Below are 18,447 nucleotides of genomic sequence, written 5' to 3' on the forward strand. Positions count from 1 at the left end.
GATCAGAATGGCGAGAGCCAGCTGATAAGATGTGAATTAGGTCTAAAAACATTTCATGCTCAACGATTTTACCATTAACTCTACATTATAAATATTCATATATAGGAATTATTGCCTAAGTAATTATCGTTAAGTTAGAAAAAGCCATTCTACTATATTTGCGTAGTGTCCAAAAAATTATTTCAATATTTAGGTGTCCCTTATCACTGATATTTTATCACTAATCTCTCAACAAATGGCCGTTATCAGTGATAAGAGATGCACGGAAGCTAAAAAAAAATATCCATATATTTATTAACGTTTAAAGTATGTATATAAGGACCACCACAAACAAAATAGTGGTTTACCACTCCTTTCATACTTTTTCCATCTTCTTGTACCTACTGTAAGTACATCCCCAACTCAGGTAAAAAAAAAACGGTAAAGCGAATTTATGACAGACTACCGTCGTCTGAAATATTCATGTCGAAAGCAAAATAAAGGAAAATCTTCAAACCCTTCTGGAAGAAAGGGTGAATGATTTATTCTAAAAAAGGATGATACAGGTTTAGAACTATAATTAGACTATTAAAAAAAAAAAGACAAAAAGCCTGCCGTAATTGTATGATGAAATATGTGTACACTTTTGGGGTGATTTTCTCTCATTTCAAGGGGAAGGTGTGAATTTTTTTTTAATTTTCAGCCCCACATAGTACTTTCCGGATACGATTTATGATCTATTGGCTTGCTACACATTGAACACGTCAATCTATCACCATCCAGTCCCTATCCTCAACTCATTTCCTCCCCTCTATCCCTCATCCATTGTCTTTATTTCCACATCTTCTCTGCAGACCACTGAACTCAATATATGGAACGCGTATTGCCTATAGTCGGCTGTTCGTGAAACCGTCTCAGAGGCGTTCCATAGGCGTGCAAATGTCTCGAGTTCGTGATTTATATACTAATACACCACAATATTGTTGGAGCAGCGCAGGTGCAGCGACGGTGTAGTACCTAATAACGAGTAGGTGGCGGGGTCGCAGAAGAGAATAATATTATGCTATCCCACGGCGGCGGCCAATGACGAACGGTAATAATAAAAAATAATTAATACTATATTATTATAATAAACGGAACGACCGGCGTGTAATGTCGCCTGTGTATAGTCGGTGCACGCAGAGCAGTGATATTCAACGTCCGAACGCTTAACCGTTTGGACGGCTGTCGAGGAAATCCGTCGTCGAAGCCTCTCCAAAAATAAAAAACAAAAAATTAACAAAACAATAATCGCAATTTTACCATTAAAGTCAGCCAACAACGCCCATCGGTCCGGGGTACGTACACAACAATAGTAATAGTATGCACATTTTAAAATAATAAATACTGTTTTTTTTTTGTCCACTACTTGCGCGTTTAACACCAGCTTAGCGATGCTGCACCGCGCTGCTTCCCCTTATAGTCCCTACACTCGGTGATTGGCAAATCGACAACAACACAGTCCGCACCGTAGACGATAGATTATGTCCAAAGTACCCTTAGTCTACTTAAGTCTAGATGTAAAATGAAAAACCCAGCACGTTGGGCTCGGGGGTATATTGGAGCGGAAGAGGACACAACTTTACGACAGCCGAAAGTGGTAAAACCGCTATCGAATTATGGTAGAAATACAAAATATATTGATAAAGGCATTGCATTGACAATGATCTGCTTAAAAAAATTGTATTTTTAATATAGGAGTGGTTACGTTTAGGGTCGATCGTCTGCCACTTTATCCAAATAATTTGTTGCCGTTGTCACCAATAGGCAAGCCAACAACACGATGATAACATTTTTGATGACTGTTGATTCATTCGCACCTGTAAATTCGTCTGTAGTGTAATTATCCCGTTTTTATGGTCGTTCAGTACAATTTTCCATCCCTTCTGGGGTGAACAGTTTAGTTCATCGGTAATTTTAAGTCAGTTCCTTAAAAATTCGGAATCAATTTTGACTTTTTTTGGGTGTTTATTAGATTTTGAAGGGGTAAACTTTTTAAATTTTTGCCGCATTAAAGTACCTTTTTTTAAAAATTATTTAAAATTGACATAACATTTAAAAAGAAATCAAAATAATAATGTAACCCTATAACGCATAATTTCTTTTTTCGCCAAATATAATTCTAGAAAAAATAGTAAAAAAAAAATATTTTTCTATTACAAAATTTTAATTCAAGTATATAAATGTTACAATTACGTGCAAATTAAAATATGCAATATATGTATATGTGCAATAATGTATGGCGGTTCCTAGAAGATTGCCTAAATGAACTTTCAATGGCCTTTTCAAAATTATCCACGTTATTGTTGGATTTTTTAAAATAAAATTACAATTAATTATATTAATTCGCTATACATTTGATTGATTGTGTTCGGTGCTGGAAGTATAAAAAGTTAAGTTTCCATTGCTTGTGAAGTGATATTTTACACGCGCAATCCTAAAGTGCTCTAAAGGGTTAGTTAGTTTAAAACAGTACCAATTAAATAAACCGTTATTGCATATCAATGCTTGGTGAATAAACTAATTAAATATTTCGCTATTTATTAATTTTAAAAAAATATGGAAGGTTTTTTGAGTTTTATTAAAAGCTTTTTAATGAAATACGCTCATTTAATTACCTGTTTCATTGTGCCATTAACAATGATGAATTATTTATTTTTTTAATTATTTATTTTAACTAGGATACTTGATGAGTATAAATAATGTCCGAAAATATAATTTAAATTTTAAAGAACACTATATTTTGGTCACGCATGATGATCTTAGTGTCAGCAAAGTTTTTTAGATTTTAATAAAAAATAACAAAGTACAACCTAATTCAGTACAGTTTAAACAAAGTATAAACTAATACATACTGTATAGTTAAAATAGCTGGTCGACAATAAAATGTACAATATTGTAAAAAAAAACCCTGTACTTCAAAAGTTTTTTAAAATTATAACTTATCTCAAGGCAAATCGACCACCACCGTAGACGTTAAAACCTTTTATGTAAATCAATAGCTTAAATTAATTTATTAGTAATCAAAAATAAAACAGTAGGAACAAAAATATATTTTTTTTAAAAACGTGTAAATTGAGTTGCCATTGTACAAGAAAGAAAATTGTATATCTCAATAAGTAAATATCAGCAGGTGATAATATTAAATTTTATATGAATCGTACTTGTAATACAGTGTTTGGCTTTATTTTTGGATTGACCAAAACTTCCAAACGATGGTTTGAGAAAATATTTCTAAATGTATGTTGTTGACCAAAATTTGATCAACTTACAATCTACTAGAAGTCAAATCTTAATTTTAAAAACTAAGCGTGGAAAAACGAAATAAAAAAACAGTGTCTATCACTTTTGGGAGGTTAATGATATTCTCTTGGGGTTACACCATATTTAAGGTGGTATTACAATAAAGTATAGTAGGATATTTCATATTATCCATCCTATACAAGTTTGGATGTAATAAGATTATTTTTCACTTATTTTTAAAATGATTTTGTTATTAAGAGCCAGTCACAGGGGAATTTCGTTTTTTGGTAAGACATAAGCTCGACAATATGACTTATATTTTTGGGGTATTTACTAAACATTTTTTGGGCCTAAGCGAACAAAAATATTGTATTTCTTAACTGCCGTGTGTGAACGTAAACTACTGTATTATTTTTCTTACGGGCTTTTGAATTCGAACGAGACAACTCAAGTTATATATTTGTATAAAACGCCATGTAAATAATTAATCATACATAAATCATACTTCATTTCAATAATTGCACTGAGTGACCCATACAATAGACGCTGAACGCCCTTGAAAACCATAACGGTTTTTCATACACTTACAAATCGAAAAATAAAAATATATCAATCAAAGAATATGTATAATTAAATAATATATATATTATATATTAACAATTTCAAAATATTGAAAAAATGTTTGTGCCCTCTAAATGAAGTTTTAACGGGAAATGAAATGTTACAAAAAATAATTTCCAATGTTTTACTTATGATTTATATTGTATATAATATGATAATATTTTCTATACTTAAACAACATTTTGAAAATAGTCTAAATATTTTCAAATTTGTGTTAGGTATTTTTTAAGAACTTTTATATTATTTTGCTTTTTTTGCGTGTGTAGTCTTAGGACTTTGTGTAGTTTTGGGGTCTGAAATTAATATTGCAAACAGACCGAAAGTGAGACTATAAAACATGTATAGTCCTCTCAACAAAATTTAAACGAAAGAAGAAAAAGCTGGAGAATTACACTTTGACTATATTAAATTTCAAGGTTGCTTTTACAAATGAACCAACAGTTAATAGGTATCAGAAACATGTTTTAACTATAGTGTTAATTACGGTATAATACTATGGGTAAACAACAACAAAGACGGATGATCCACTTCATAGAGTGATTTTTGTTGTCATTTGATTCTACAGGGTGATGATTATAGGGCACGTTATTTTTTGAAAATTATAATAATTGTGGGTTTTTATTTTTTTACAGTATAATAAAAAACTGTCAATCAGTCAGTCAAACACAAAGTATGTACTAAAATAACAAAAAACTTGTTATACAATTATTATTAGTCAATACCGTCTATAATTTTGCATAAAAGCGTTTAATCTGAAATCTGAAGTGACTTTATCACTAGGCTCACAAAATTTCCGAAACAACCTTATCTAACCTAAGTGAAATGAAAAATACCTATCCTTATTTTCCATGTTTATCAGACGTCGTTTATTTATTTATAAGGCTGAACATGCCGTTATTGTTCGTATCTTATATTAGCATACATTGCGCAACACGCTTTATTCGATTAATGCAAATCGCCCTTAATTTGCTACTTAATCACACGAGATAAGATAAAAATATAATATTTATATTTATGTCCCGCTAATCATGCAACAACACTGTCAACGTGAAAATTATTAATCGTTGTAAATTGTAGGTTTGCTTGAAAAACGGACCAAAATATAACACCATCAATCGACGATAAGAATATATTATAATGATAATTAATCAATGATGTCATCGTTGATTAATTATTTTATTTTGCGTTGGAATATATTCGATTTGACGTTTTTACCATTTGTTAGCTTGTCGGATTCGGACAAGAGACATATTTTACTTTGATTCCTATTTTAGGTGTAGTCTTAGGGTTTGGAGTCTGAAACTTAAACTGAATATGGACATTAAAATGTATATTGTATAATGTAAAAAAAAAACCTCAAAATCGCTTTTGTTTTTCAAAAGAAAAACTCGTCTCCGGCAAATTATAGTCTACCAATTATAGTAAAAATAATTAAATATATATAAATCGTTTTTAATGAATACAATTCGTTTTTCGGATTTTGTTTAATGAGAAAAAAAGTTTGAGTAAAGTGTTTTGAAAATATGTATAATATATTATTAGATCTACCTATAGTGTGCCCGTCAGACCTTTACGCCGAAAATCAAGCCTGGTAAAGCGAAATAAAGAAAAAGTTTCTACCCTACTGCTAGGAAAGAGGTCAATGGTGTTTTCTTGGTATTTTTCACTGTATTTAGAAACAATATTTGTCATAAGTAAAAAGAGGCGGCTGGTCAATTTATTATCATAATTATACATATTATTATGTAGATAACATAGTTTTATTTAGCTCCTAAACAACGTCCGATCGACACATTTACACGGCCGTCTTATTGTTGCACGAGCCCAACGCCGTTCATATACTGTTGTCTGTTTTTGAACCCTATTTGGAGCATTTGCGTTAAGATATTAGTATAGTAAAATACCATCGGGAAAGGGTTAATTTTGTTGTCGTGATGACGTAATATGTGTTGGTATTTTAAAGAGTTTTGCAATCGATTTGGCAGATCATTTTTGTACATATTTTCTTCGCACACACGTCAGCGTGTACACTTTTTTTAAACATTTTAATTACACTATAAAAAAAATTAAACGGAATTACATTCGCCATCAGTTTTTTGGCGCCTAATACCGATTTGCTATGCCGATAACGAGTGTCTCCCGTCTTCTATTTATAAAAATCCCAAATCCGACTGCAGCCCGAACGTCGTTGGGTCGAATAAAAGTTATCTTTCTTACATACACCACTCCGACCTTGACTTAAAATAATTTTACTTTCTTTCTTCCGGCCGACCTAGCCATGTCGCTGTGTTATCCGACGACAAATCGAATTTATTAACCGGCCGTTCCTTTGTGCCAGTAACTCTGTGGACCACATTTTTCACTTCATAGTATTAAATGTGTCAACGACAAAAATGTTCTTTACGGTTATTTTTTTTTTGACCGTCCAATTTTTTCAGTTTTCGTTCAGTAGTGCATTTTTTGGCAAACAAACCGTTTTCGAATCGTTAAATTCCTGTTTTTTTTTTTTACATATTTTATTCGGCTAATTAAATAAGTCCCCCGGCTGAGATTGGCCTAAAAAAGGCATAAAATAAGCATGTTAAAATATATCAAATGTTTCTAATGCAAATAGAAAGGATTTTTGCGTTATTCATTTTTTTCCCCAAAGCATTTATGTGTAGCGGAAAACAGTGGTTTTTTTTCCAAAATTTTTGATTTTTTTTTACTCAAATACCTTTTTTGAATAAGCGATTCGTGTTAGAATTTATGATTGCTGGGTAACAAAGTCGGTTTTGGATAATAAAAACATTTGCTACTTTTAAATTTTGGTTTTCAGAACCTTGAGTGGCAAATCACGGTTATTGAACTTATCCAATACTTTTACAGGGGAATTAATTAAGGAAAAGCCACTCGTTTTCTCTTAAAATAATTGTGATTTTATAGTTTCAATATTAATTAAATGTAAACGTTACCTTTTATGCTTCAAAACATGTCCTAAGGTCCTTCGGGTCGGATTTAAATAGTGAATGAAGAAATAGTTTATATTATAAGTGAAGACATATCATTAACGGTAAAGGAAGAAAAATATCATAATAAAATTACCGACGGCAAACGGTGAAATTATAAATATAACACGGAAATTAACACAGAAATGCATTTCTATAGTTTTAATGCAATATATTTTAAACTTGGCTCGAAGAAAAAGATAAGGTACAATTCTTTTATTTTCACTAACTGAACGTTGACTTTTTATATTAAGAATAATTTGCTGAAAATGTCGACTGGTCAGTTATGGATATTTACTTACAATGTTATCAACGTTTAAAATGTATGCCATTAAAATGTTTTATTTTTAATAAGATGAGATATTATGTTTGTTACCATTAAACATAATTGGGTTTCGACACACAAGAGATGGGGTTGTATTATGTAGTTAAAAATATAACAAATTTAGGCTCACTAAAAACAAACAAAGTATAATATCTTCTGAGATGTTATGTAAACCTCACAATTTTCATAGTGAATTATAACTTATTGTATTAATAATATTAAAAACGTTTTTTGTGGTATACTGAATTCCATAAGTATTTGTACGGTTTCATTGTGGAGTATTTTTAGATTTCAGCTTCTTCAATTTGTTTTGTTTGTCCATCAGCGAATAAATGCAAAAAACGACGAGTACATGACAATTCACGATGGTGTTTACTCGAATGTGTGGGTCGGCATTCGAGTTTTGTCCTAAATTCGTACTGGCATAAATAATTTAATTTTCAAACTATATAATTATAAAGCATTCAAAGTCTCATATTATGTTGACATTTTCCCACCTAGACAGGATATCCAATCGGTTCGAAGTATAGAGTAAAAATATAGAGAATTGTAACATCATATTATAATAATGCAACGAAGTAATCAAGAAGACCAGCGCGACAGTGTGACCACTTTAAATCCAAATAAGTAATTGTTTTATAAGTTGTTCAACACTGCACGCAACATAATCCTTATCAACTATACTAATACATATCAATGGATCTATTTATTTATTTTCATTTTTAAAAATCAATATAATACTATTACAATATTATACAGTATACTAAGCAAAATATAAAATAAACAATGTATTATATATAATGATTGTCACCATAAGCTAAGCTTGTTATAGAGACAAGATTTTATTTATTTACTAAAAAGTATACATATTATAAAACAAACTATGTTTGAGGCGTACTGCAAATAAAGTAGTACAATTAAATACTAAGTAATATCAGTAACTTAATAATCTAATTTTTTCATCGATAGTTTTTCTATACTATTTTAAGCTTGCAAATAAACCAACATCAATAACTAAAAGCTTTGCCAGATTAGTGCCAATAATAAATGAACTTCGTTTTCCGAATTCAGTCCTACATTTCTGTACAATAAACATATTCGTTTGCCTAGTTCATGTACAATAATTATACTTAAACTTAGTTTTAAACGTATCTTAAAACATGTTAGACAAAGTGTCTTTTGCACGTAGTTGTGTTAAGTTTAATAGGTTACAACCTGTATATAATAATGAAGTTTTTTTCAGAATGGTTTCTTAAAATATACCTACCTTAATTAATGAATTGATAGTAACGTGAGTCATTCGCTATCAATAGATAAATTCCAGTTTCATTAAATATCATAAATATGTGATAATATTATAACTGATAAGTCATAATATGTGTTTTTTTATCATATTGCGCTGCAGTGAAACGAATTTTAAAATATATGTACCAGAAGAATGTAATTTTGCCATACTGGTCACACTGCAGCTGGCCTTTTTGCTTAATTCATAATAATATTGAGAAGAGACTCAATATCTGCGTTTCGTTATAACATTTAATAGTGTTTAACTAAACAGCTAAAAATTGTTTTTCATAAAATGTGAATTTTTACAATAAACCTTTTTTTCCAGTGCACTGTGTAAGCAAAATTTAACGGTGCTAACCTAACCGTGCAGTTTTAACAGGTGGCAGACGTTGTTGTCAGTATACACGGGACGTCACACATGTAATGTGCAAACATTGTTTGGATAAGTACAGCTCCAAACGAGTATACTATGGAAATAATACTGTCTATTCCTCTGTTGTGTGTAATTTTCAATTCGTGTATTATGGTTTTATTTTTCTTATACAATCTCTATTATAGTCTTTACCGATGTCGTGTGATTGCGGTTCGTATCGTCGAAAATCATGCGTGGGACGTTACAAAAGGAGTGTTCTCATGGATTTCTTTTCAAACATCATTATTGTTATTATACAATTTATTGCTCGGACGAAAGTTCCTATATAGATGATAAACTATAAAACTTAAATGGACGGGTTTGTCAATGTCAATAAAAAAATATACAGATAGATTAACAGCGGTGACCCAAGTATGGCGGCTGTAAATAATAAATAAATAATATCATACATAAATATAATAGTTGCCACTAATAGCGTTTAGTAATTCTAGTTAGAAGGGAGATTTACTTGTAATCTAATTCAAAGACCTAAGTCCCAAAAACGTGAAACAAAGAAATCAAGTTCCCTCAGGTTTGTCGAAAGAATGTTCCACACAATTTTTGGGAACTTATTCGACTATTTTGAAAAGTATGTAAATTTGTTGATTTCGTGTGGAAGGGATGAACTTTTTTTAAATGTTCGGTCCATTTGAGTACTTTTTAGTTACCATTTCTTATCTGTAGAGTTGCTACCAGAAAAAAAAACGGTTAGACACAAAAAAGACATTATTATAAAACAGAATACCTTCTGAGTTCCGCGCCGATACTTAAATACCACCTTTGTCACTTCTAGTCCATTCACTCTTTTGAGTCTTTGGTCAGGGTGACGCGCCAAGTTTGAGCAGGCTATTAATTTCCGTACTTACACGGTTGGTTAAAAATAATTGAAGACCCTACGGGAAATCGGCAGCACGGTCACAAGAGTTTACCTAAAAAACTTCAAGCTAATTTATGATAATTGTATACATAGCGCACAAATGTGTTTTTTTAAAAAATAATGTAACAGAAAATAATTTAAAAAATGTCTGATGCCATATCATTACATGTATTCAATAAACTTCCAGAGAATTTAAGTAAGATATTGTTTGCCATAACTGATTTTCCATGCGTGGACATTTTTATTTACATTGGTTGACTATTTTATTGATCTATTCTTCAAAAAGACCAAACTCTCAAGCAGACACGTGGATATCCGTTTACATGGTTTTTTCTTTTTTGTCAACGACTGGTCGTTAAGCGGTTAATTATAGTCCACGCCGCTCGTTAGTCTAAAAAAACAAACAATAATAATCGTGTGGCGTTACTTAATTCAATAAAATAACCCTTATTCTACTAAACTCTCCCGGCACGCTTCCAACAAACCGAATAAAATATTATAATGTGTCCAGAATTTATTATGTTTTTTTAAGTTTCCAAGCAGAGCTGAGAAGGTACTGTTGTTTTTAAAATTATTTTATCTGGACACATTATATTATATCCTACTCCGTTGGACCGCTTACATTATTTGGCAATACTTAATATGTATATTTAATTGACTTTTTAAATCAAGAATATTTCGCTGAAAATGTCAACTGGTTGATAACCCGTTTTGGATAATTACTTTTATTGCTAATTAAGTTTAAAATTAAGTACTGGAGGTAGAGTGCGGACGACAAATAAAAAAATACTACTGAAATTGTCTGTAAAACATTCTTAATTAAAAAAAAAAATTAAATATGTACGTTTAAGTTTAAAACGTTGGTAGGCCTCTTATTTTTTTAAGAATTTTATTTAATTGAAATATTTAAAATCTATACAACAAAATAGTACCATAAGTAAATTTCAGCTTAAAAAGACAGATGCCGGAGATTTGGAGTGAAAAAAAAGACTTAATTAATAACTAATAGTTGTAAGATTGAGAGCTAAAATCCGATAATTTTAAGTAAACGTAACTGTGGTGGGCTTTAGGTTAAATTGGTTTTTTGTACAACCTAAATGACTTTAACAGTTTAACTCATAAGAAAAATTGTATGTATGTTAAAACTTATACTCTGAAGCTTATACAAATTAACCTGAAAATTAATCGACATGGTCAAAATTTGTTTAAACCGCGTTTTCTCAAATATTACCTATATAAAACTCTTTGAAAACCGCCCGTTTTCAATCGCATGACAGTTATTTAACTGGGAACAGTTTTGTTTTTTTTTCTTTAAGATTCAATTGGTCAGATTGTATTTTTATTGCTTTTTAATAGGTTGATTATCGAGTAAAATTAAGTTCTTCAAAAAAGTGTTCGTTAGGTGAGAAGAACAATTATTAAAATTTACACTGATATATTTTTAGTATTAATAAGTAATACTTTATTTTATATCATAATGGAATGGTTCTTTTTTTTTTGGTGACATAGCGTCCAAAACTGCTACGTTAACAAGAAGAGTTTTCTGTTTAACAAATCATTAACAATATATTTATAAAAATTAAGGCTCTGTGGGGTGATATATCGTCACTGCGGTCTTCGCGTAGCAAATCATTGGTAACATACCGTGGGGATATAGCAACCCTGCGCAGGCTGATGCTAGTGGATCTTTGGAAATTGCTAATAAGGCGAATAATGTTAAAAATATTGTTAACGTCAAATAAAACAAACAAAAATGTTTCAAAAAAGAAAAACTACAAAACTGAAATTACTTTAAGAGAAAACGAGTGGCTTTCCTTAATAAACCTCCCTGTATAATCCGCCAACGATAAGTCCACTTATTTGAGTCATAACAACAAAAATTAACGTATACCACATTCTAATAAAATAGATATAATATTTTGTATTCCTTTTTTTAAGAAAACGGCTCATTTATATTTTATACCGACTAGAGTTTTTTTATCCCTACCGTGTAGGCAGTTCGCAGTAAACCCAATAACTTGCCGGGACAGCATTGAAATGATATTAAAACGTTTTTTATACCGCCATGTATATAATTCTACTCAAGGTCGTGGTGTCCAATGCAAACTAATAGAACCGCTATTGGCACGCACAAGACTGCTCAGGTTTGTCTATTATAATATGGCAATAATGTACTACTGGAATCATTAGCGACGCGACAAAATGTTAAAAAACGCATTTGTAGCATTTTCCAAAACGGCTTTGTCGATAAAATCATCATAGTTTTACATTAGTGAAGATTTGACCAACAACAAAACTAACCCACACATAATATGTCAAACTACTCACCTGCGCTGGATTCTTCGACTAGTCTTTGAGAAATAAAAATTATTATCCAAAACTGGTCGTCGACCATTCATCGTTTGCCATTAGATACATAATGCAACGTTTAATATTTATAAAGGATTCATATCGGATTCTTAGAGCCTAGATCTTAGCTGGCCGAACAAAAAAAAATAATCGCTTAGAAAGTTTTAAGACCAACAGAGAATAGTGATCTCAACTAAGTCAACGTTTAACTTTTCTCGATCCTTTGTAAAACCCAACTAATAATAAGCGATTAGATTAAAAATGTATATAAAAGTTTATAACAAGAGCACTTACAATCATTTTTTTGAAGAAAAAAAACTATATTACGTTGTGTTTTAATTATTTACATAGTTATTCATCCGAATAACCGTTTTTGAATAATGTTGTTTGCAAAATGTATATAAATTAAATATTTTAGTCTGTATAGTGTGTGTATATATATATATATTTTTTTTAAAATTTTTTTTTTTTATGTGGTTAATATATATTTTTTTTTTTGTCACTCCCACGTCCGTTTTGCCTATGAACCCGAGTGATCTCTCGGCGTTGGCGTACAATTTAATGAAAAATCACGTGTCGCCGGTTCAATGCCATAATAATAATAATAATAATTACTGTGCCGGCAATGTGCAAAAAGGTCAAATGCACCAGCCCAAGAGAAGGCGATTGCAGCGAAAAGAATAAAATAAAATAATAAACATTGAAAATTACCTTAAATTAATAAATAGATATCGTGTTCGACAAAAAAAAAACCATTTTTAACGACCATCGCGTTGCAACCGCGTTATTTACTTTGTGTCGTACAAACTAGGCTTTGGGCCAAACGCACGGTAAGTACAGCTCATTACGCTAACACAAGAACACATTTTTAAGTCGAATTGCCAAAACCGAAAACGATTTGAGAAAATTGGCCCTACACCTCTACTCGCGTACGTCATACTTGTTATATACACCATTACCAACTCAGAGTCTATGGTATAATATATTATAATCATTGACGGATTCCTTTAACGCTTGAAATGATTGTAGTTTTGTAGTTTTTTTTTTCAATACAAAAACGTGAGTTTTAACAATATTATGAAATCCCATAATATTTCAAAAAAATATCATAGAATATGTAATAATATTTAGGTAGTTTTAAGTTTCAAAATTTACCAAAAAAAAAAATATATATTCTGTCTTGGAAAACAAACTACAAAATTACCTACAATTGTTTTACCAGAAAACGAGAGTCTCGAGCTAATTGGATGCACTCTGTATACAGCACAATCAACTGTGGTGCGTCCAAAATATTATTTGCATTGTAAATATTATTTGACGAGCATCGTTTTTTCGTTAATTGTTTGCATAGCTGATAGACGAACTCGGTGACTCACCGATACCAGAACAGATACCCACCGAATAATATTAAGCCGAGTGTGCACAGTTCACTCTAGATGATCGTTTTGGACGGATTCCAACAAAAAACCAACCGTGTAAATATCAAAATCAATGTGGGTCAAGTTGGCACCGGTACATAATGTAAAGGGCTGTAAAAGTCACACTGAAAATTTACTAGATTTTTGATAGGCTATTTTAATATTTTCCTAGGGGCTTTATACCTAACGTTATACTAGAAACAAACATGCCAGCAATGCAGCAGGTGCTAGCATTTTTTTGTAATTTCGTTTTTGAGTTTGTCGTTTTTCTTTTAAATTTGCCTAACAAAATTGCTGGAAAATTCAAAACAAAAATATGGCGTAAAAATTACAAATCTATTTATGCCGGTACTGATAATTTTTTACAACGAAATTTACGCACTAGCAAATTTGTGTGAATTACAAAAATCGCCTAGCAAAATTCAAGCACCTCTTGAAAAATATTTTGGGAAATGAAATGTGTTGTATCGACGATTTGCCGACGCATGGTCAAGTTAGCTAGCACCGGCATGTTTGTTTCTAGTATCAAGTTGTATAAGGCGTCTAGCAAAATATGAAAATATCCTAGTAAACTCCTAGCAAATTTTCAGTATGACTTTTACAGTCCTTACGTATGAGTACGACTATATATACGAAAGAAGACAATTTCAGTCCATCCTGCCGCCAAAGTTTTGCATCCAATTGAACGAGCTCGAAATATTGTCAAAAAACATAGCTAAAGTTAACAAAAAAAAATGTACATTCAAATATATAAATTTAAAATTGGGATCTCCGTAACAACGCTAAGAAAGATAAAAAAGAGGTAAAATTCGTATAACGACCGCAGAATTAAAAATAGTTGAAATAATTGTATAAAAAAGATATTTTCCGTTTTTTCGACTTTTTCTATGAAATTTCACCTCTTTTTTTGTGTTTCTAAGCATTTTTATGGTGATCCCAGTTTGTAGTTTACTAAAAGCTTTCTGAAAAAAAGAATATGCGACAAAAAAATTATAAAAAATAAGTGTCAAGAAAAAACTGAAAATACTTAATACGACAATGGCCAAAACTATCGAAAAAAAAATCCAAAAAAATTTGTGAACATTATTTTTACCGTAAAACACATGCATTGTAATTTTCAAAAAAATCAGCGGGGGTCGCTCCAAACGTTCGTTTGTCTTTGGCGTTTTGGCCCATACACTGTATTCGAATGACTATTTTATTAATTGAACAATGACAAGGTATTATCTATCCCAACCAATAACGGGATACGTTTTTCGGTTGGTTGACTATTATATTTCGTAAAAGCATCGTACGAATTTGTATTCTGTATTTATTAGTACATTCATTTTGGATTAGATGACGAGAAATCAGCCATAAATCGCATAGCACAAAGAATATAAGTGACTTTTATAACAACATTTTCTTCAGGTCATTTAAAAAAAATGTATTGCCTTTAATAAATAACTAGTTCGTGTTTTATCTCATAGATTGCAGTGTCTTGACGCAAACCACGGTATTGCTAAGGCTCGAGAGTTTCTTCAAGTGTTGAATCCTTAAGAACATTTAAACTGTGAATTTGCCAATTATTTCATAACATGCATTTTCACTGCAAACCGTTTAATAAGCTTTCCAAGCGAATATATTCAAAAATAAACATATTATATTACATCAGTTAGAAGTGTACTAAATTAATAGCATATGGATGTTGTTGAACCACACTAGATCTATCTACAACGTGATTGTGCTGTCATTAATTCTATATAAAAAAGCGAAATAATGAAAAAAAATTTCTACCTCTTTTGGCTACTGCGGGAAAGGGTTAACGGTTATTTTTTGGTTTGACAATGTCTAAAGAATATTCCATACAAATGCCATGTGGTTCCCGCGTCACATTCTGGTGGAAATATTGGAAATTTGACATATTCATACCGGCCTTTCGGTTGACACCGAACAGCACGTGACCATATCTATTATGATAATTATAATCCAGAATGCATGCAGTAATAGGAATTTTGGTCGGTCGCCTAACCTTTGTGTGCATCGTGCATGCGATTACAATCTGTATGGGATAAAATTCGATTTGTGCATTGTGCTATGCTTTTATCCGCACATTGTTCGCACAAGGGTATTGTACGGTGTTGCGCAAAACCATTGGCCATGGGTGATATATTTTTTACTGTGCAGTATGCACTGAAGTAATAACCACTACTTCAGAGGAAATCAATAAGAATGATAATTATATTTACACGATTATTCCGTGTCCGTTTAAAAAAAAAAAAATTTCACTTGAAGTATTTGCAATTTTATAGTTTTTCTTTATAGAGATACTTCAGAATTGAATATTTGTTGGTATTTTTCACAGCTATATCGACTTTCTGAAACTTTAATGGAAACGTTTATATTAAAAAAAAACGCTTTAAATAAATTTGCTGTCAATTTTGATTGGTCGATAACCAGTTTTGGATAATTATTCATTTCAGAGTTATCAAGATTATATTATTGGTTAATTGAATTTTTCAAAACTGGTGACCAGTCAGTCAAAATGTTCAGCATAATATTTCCAAAAAGTTAACTAAACATAGATACGTTCCTGTTTAATATATTATTCAAAAGTTGGTGTACCCACCTGTAAAAGGTTGCTAAAAAATGACAATTAGATGGTAATTTTGTAATGTCGTGCAACAAGATTTTTTTCAAAAAAGAAAAACTGTAAAATTGTGATTATTTTTCGAGAAAATGAGCGTCTTGCGTTAAATGGATCACCCTGTATATTTACATGAATTTTAGTGAAATCCATTGTCTAATATTCGTTTGAATTTTTATTGATCTTTACATTTTATAACAAAGATTTCAGAACTCAAAATAAAAGCCTCTCGCTTCACCAATATAACATTCCAAAATATTAAGAAAATATTTGTTTAGTTTCTTGATGACTAGAGAGAACACAAACCGGGTTTAGTCGAAAACTTTTATTAGAGAGGATTTCGTAATAAATTCCAGTCATCTTTAGAATGCCAAAAAATAATTATACAACAAACTTTTATAAAACTATCGTCAAACTAATTTCTCTGCTCTCCAAATCACTAAGGAATTTTTCATTCATCCGGCATTCTCGTCCCTGACTCGAAATTCTCTTTATAAAGTTAAGTAAAAATTGTTAAGTAATGTTTAGTATCCGATATTGTCTTTTTGTTTGGCAGCCGATTGAAAAGTAAGTAACATTAGTCTGACCAAATCGTATGACTTGTAGAATAAAAATACAGCAGTGCGCTCGGTCCCTCTTGTATTGTATTGTGGCCAATTGCTTTCTTAAGTTCGAGAAGAGAAACCGTCTTTTGTAAAAACTCGGATGAGTCATTCTGCATTTGATCGATTTACTTTTGGCTTTTAACTTTTGAAAAGATGTTGTTTTTGCAATAATGTTTTTTTTTTGTAGACTTTTTGGATATCTTTCGAACCGCTAAACTCTATAGATCCAGACAGGAATCGTACCACAAAGATACATAACAAAAGTTCCACCCTTCAAATTCGAGATAAATACAAACAAAAAATTACATATTTTAAAATTAGCTTCAGCACGTTAAACTTTTTGAAAAATAGTCTTATTACTACCGAACTTGTGGGGGATGTTATTTACTATAAGTTAATAATATCTTATGTTTTTCAATAAAGAAAACCCCCCGGAAAAAAACTAAATTTACAATAATAATAATTCTTAAAAATGTTTATATTTATAAGTATATATATTGTGATATCCCAGCAAACGGAAAACCTAACTGGAATAAAAAAAGTTTCTTTTTTCCCCCACGTTTATATGTAGGTGGAAATGTTCATTTGATATAAATTTCATTTTTTAATTTTCGCTGCATATGACATTTTTGATGAATTACTACTACTCTTAGGGCGCTTACTCATCTTTTATCATTATACCGATTTCTGCTGTCGATGGCGCCATTGCATTATATAACGTGCACCTTAATACTAAAAAAAGAAAAATATAATTTCCAAAAACACATTTTCTTCAGCTAATAAATAACATTAAAATCTAAACCGCTATTAGAAAAGAATTATTTTTTTTTTGTGTTCAACTCTCATAGTTGGTGTTAAATATTTATGCTAATGTCAATAATTGTGAATGTTTTAATCCGATTCGGTTGAACCTTAATAATATTACAATAAATAAAACTTTGAAAACAAGGGTTTACATGTGTTTAAAGAAATTAATTAATTCGGCTCAAACATAACTTAATTTCATATGAATTGAGTTGAGTTCAGGTTGAAATTTAATTCAATTCGAGGAATAGATTGAAATAATTAATTCGCAATAAAAACGGTTTAAATGCATTATTAATGCAGCATTAACTATTGCATGCAAACATAGTAATAAACGCATTAGTTATTAATAATTTTCAACTAAAAAATTATGGTCATCATATTTTTTAAGGCTTTTGCACGTTTCTTACCACGTTATATCCAGTCTTTTTTTAAATGCATCGCAGGTGGATTGAAAATGAATTACAAAAGTTACATTCCTCAAATTGAATTAACCCTATTTCTTTGGGTATTATTTTTTTAACATAAATGCTAACGCACGTTAACTTAATAATAACAATACCATACCAGACAATCGAACAAAATGACATAATTGTTATTAATTTATTTGATAAAACATTACCAAGCAAATATTGAAATTATTAATTTAATAATTACAACTAATGTCAAAACATTTGGACTGAAAGAAAATCAAGTAGTTGGGCTATAACATTTACTTCTTCTTCTCAAAATTGTATTTTCAATTTTTTGTTTAAGGAAAACCAAAAAAAAAAAAAAATTACACTTTGACAATAGTAAATTTTTAGGTTGTTACTTTTATGATAGTGATTTACCAGACAATCGAACAAAAGTATGTACATCATTTTCATTAGTTT

At 30.7% G+C, this 18,447-nt stretch overlaps 1 protein-coding gene and 1 long non-coding RNA gene across 5 annotated transcripts in view; one reads left to right on the top strand and one right to left on the bottom strand.

The window, feature by feature from the left end:
• The first annotated feature begins 1,256 nt into the window (after window positions 1–1,256).
• Window positions 1,257–18,447, top strand: part of LOC126847039 (growth factor receptor-bound protein 14-like) — a 90,126-nt gene continuing 72,935 nt past the window's right edge. For 2 of the 3 annotated variants that reach the window (XM_050587012.1, XM_050587029.1), the window contains exon 1: window positions 12,858–12,949. The gene's annotated coding sequence lies outside the window, so the exon portion shown is untranslated. Of the gene's footprint in view, window positions 1,317–12,857; window positions 12,950–18,447 lie in introns of those variants that run through there. The other variant, XM_050587021.1, reaches the window with a different exon arrangement.
• Window positions 8,133–12,406, bottom strand: LOC126847057 (uncharacterized). 2 transcript variants are annotated; one of them, XR_007686969.1, is made up of 5 exons: window positions 12,099–12,406; window positions 9,937–10,161; window positions 9,639–9,822; window positions 9,363–9,582; window positions 8,133–9,274 (listed from the first exon to the last, which is right to left on the bottom strand). It is a non-coding gene; the product is annotated as an uncharacterized LOC126847057 (long non-coding RNA). The 2 variants fall into 2 exon arrangements; XR_007686968.1 differs by having other exon boundaries at window positions 9,639–10,161; window positions 12,099–12,405.

This window comes from Adelges cooleyi, unplaced genomic scaffold, assembly GCF_023614345.1.
Source record: "Adelges cooleyi isolate 19-005CV unplaced genomic scaffold, UGA_ACOO_1.1 ACOO_flye_CR_arks_rails_tigmint_CR_PRNA_108, whole genome shotgun sequence".
Lineage (NCBI taxonomy): Eukaryota > Metazoa > Arthropoda > Insecta > Hemiptera > Adelgidae > Adelges > Adelges cooleyi.